Here is a 3,026-nt window from a genome sequence, read left to right as displayed (position 1 = left end):
TTTTTTTTTTTTTTTTGGTAAATTGGAGTTACATTTACAATAAGAATAATTTTAAAACTAGCGTGTATCAACAACTCAGGTTCAAAATTTCTCTAATAGAATCTGCTTTGTTCATGCTCTGTTTTTTACTAAGTTATTTAAAAATATTTTAAGATTGTATAACACCTATTTGATTACAATTATTGGAGAGATTTTCAGGAACACTATGGAGATTTGATGACTCTTCACAAGCAAATTAGTCACTTTTTTTTAGTGTGTATTTGAAGCCCTGAGTAGCAGGTTATTTTAGCTTTAAGTGCCTTAAGAACAGCTTTACCCTCCAGAAGCTCACAATGTAGTAGAGATGATGGGCATGTAAACTTAAGTCAAATGCAGTGTGACTGGACTATAGAAATGTGTGTAAGACAGAGCAAGGATTCAGTGGGAGACACGTTCTATATCCAGGCAAAAAGGGGAGTCAGGGAAGACTTCGTGAAGGAAATATGGATTAGTCATGTTAAAGGAATTTTTAAGGAACTTAAAATTTCAGATAGAGGAACAGCTACAAGGTAATTGACAGATTAAGAAAACTGCTCTTTGCAGGGCAGTTTGGCAATGTATATTAGAATCCTTGAAATGTTCTTTTTTGACCCAATAATTATAGTTTTAGGGATTTTAATCTATGAACATAAATCTTTTGGCAAATCTCGTTGTCTTTTGAATCCATCTGCTGCTTTTCATAATCATCACCACCCTAAACTACTAGCATTTTTGGTCAGGTTTAGTACAGTAGCCTCCTAATCTTGATTTATCCCAATCTACTTTGTCCCCTTCTGATCTGTTTCCTGTGATCAGAAGGATCTTTTAAAAATGCAAACCTGATTGCATCACCCTACTGTTTGATATGCTTCAGTAACTTTCCATTGCATTCAGGATATGGACAAAACTCTGTGTCTTATATGGTGGCATCTACCTGTCTTACAAGGTCTTGCATAGTCTGGCCATTACCTTTCTGTCTAGTCATGATTTGAGCCATGTTCTTGACTTACTCTTTTTGTTCCAGCCATATTGGCCTTATCTCAGTCCCTTGTTCTTGCCATGCTCCTTCCCACAGTGAGGGCTTTGCTTTGTACCTGCCGTTGCCCCTGCCTAGAATGTTTTTACTTGTCTTTCACCTAAACTTCGATTTATCTTTCCTCAGGGAAGCCTTCCCTATCGTAGACTCTCAAAGCACCATGAACTCTTCTCACAGCACTTGCTGTCATTGTAATTTTATGTCTTAGAGAATAACATGTTTTTCCAAATAGATTGTAAGCTCCAGAAATCCTGATAATGTGTTTCTTTTTCCTCACCATTATAGAGTTAATGTTTACTACAGACCTTGAAACTCATCTATTAATTCTTGCAACTCATTTGTTGCAAGGATTAATAAATAGATGATAATCATCACAGAGAACAACTCTAAAGGTTCAACAGTTGGTAAATGGTTACATAAACTGGGTATATTCATTTGGCAGGATGTGTTTAAGACATGTTTTAGAAGTATGTGTAATAACATGGGAAAGTGCTGTCATTGTATTATGTGAAAAAAATTACAAAATAGTCACTTATTAAAAGTGTGGAAAAAAATACACGAAAGTATAAAAGTTGGTTATCTCTGGAAGGTATGTTTTATATTTTCAGATTTTTCACAGAGAACATGTACTGATTTTATAATTTAAAAAAATCCATGTGCAAAATTAAGGAAAAATTGGTTTTCTAGATAGGGTTCCAGAAATGTACTAAGAGACATGAGATTCGTAATGGTCTCCAAAACATGTGTCAACCAAAATGTATGATTGCATGATGATTATATTGAACTTAATTATATAAATTGCATTTAGGAACTGCAAAATGATTCATATATTAAAGCAAGCCAGTAATTTCTGGTTTTATTATTCTTACTTGTATGTAAAGTACTTTTTAAAATGTTTTGAAAAGTAACATGGTTTTGGCACATGACAGCACTAAAACAGTAAAGACTAGAATTAACTCAAATATATATGAGAACTTAATACAGGTTGAGCATCCCTTATCCAAAACTCTATAATCTGAAATCCTTCAAAATCTGAAATGTTTTGAGCACTAACATGATGCCACAAGTAGAAAATTCCACACCTGACCTTGTTGTGATGGGTCGCAGTCAAAACTTGGTTTCAGGCTGGATATAGTGGCTCATGTCTGTAATCTCAACACTTTGGGAGGCTAAGGTAGGAGGATTGCTTGAGCCCAGGAATTCGAGACCAGCCTGGGCAACATGGAAAGACCCTATCTCTACAAAAAAATACAAAAATTAGCCAGGCAACTTGGTACACGTTTGTGGTTCCAGGAGGCTGAGGCAGGAGGATCGCTTGAGCCCAGGAGGTGAAGTCCGCAGTGAGTCATGATTGTACGACTGCATTCCAGCCTGGGTGACAGAGCAAGTTCCTGTCTCAAGAACAACCAAAACAGCTTTGTTTCATGTGTAACATTATTTAAAATTATATAAAATTACATTCGCCCGGGCGCGGTGGCTCAAGCCTGTAATCCCAGCACTTTGGGAGGCCGAGACGGGCGGATCACGAGGTCAGGAGATCGAGACCATCCTGGCTAACACGGTGAAACCCCGTCTCTACTAAAATACAAAACTAGCCAGGCGAGGTGGCGGGCGCCTGTAGTTCCAGCTACTCCGGAGGCTGAGGCAGGAGAATGGCGTAAACCCGGGAGGCGGAGCTTGCAGTGAGCTGAGATCCGGCCACTGCACTCCAGTCCGGGCGACAGAGCAAGACTCCGTCTCAAAAAAAATAATAATAGGCCGGGCGCGGTGGCTCAAGCCTGTAATCCCAGCACTTTGGGAGGCCGAGACGGGTGGATCACGAGGTCGGGAGATCGAGAGCATCCTGGCTAACACGGTGAAACCCCGTCTCTACCAACAAATACAAAAAACTAGCCGGGCGAGGTGGCGGGCGCCTGTAGTCCCAGCTACTCGGGAGGCTGAGGCAGGAGAATGGCGTAAACCCGGGAGGCGG

At 39.7% G+C, this 3,026-nt stretch overlaps 1 protein-coding gene across 1 annotated transcript in view; it reads left to right on the top strand.

Annotated features, from left to right (window-relative positions):
* Positions 1-3,026, top strand: part of REV3L (REV3 like, DNA directed polymerase zeta catalytic subunit) — a 189,596-nt gene that overhangs the window by 3,411 nt on the left and 183,159 nt on the right.

The sequence above is a fragment of the Rhinopithecus bieti genome, unplaced genomic scaffold, assembly GCF_001698545.2.
Source record: "Rhinopithecus bieti isolate Rb0 unplaced genomic scaffold, ASM169854v2 scaffold_26504, whole genome shotgun sequence".
NCBI lineage: Eukaryota > Metazoa > Chordata > Mammalia > Primates > Cercopithecidae > Rhinopithecus > Rhinopithecus bieti.
This window is presented reverse-complemented; position numbering and strand designations above follow the sequence as displayed.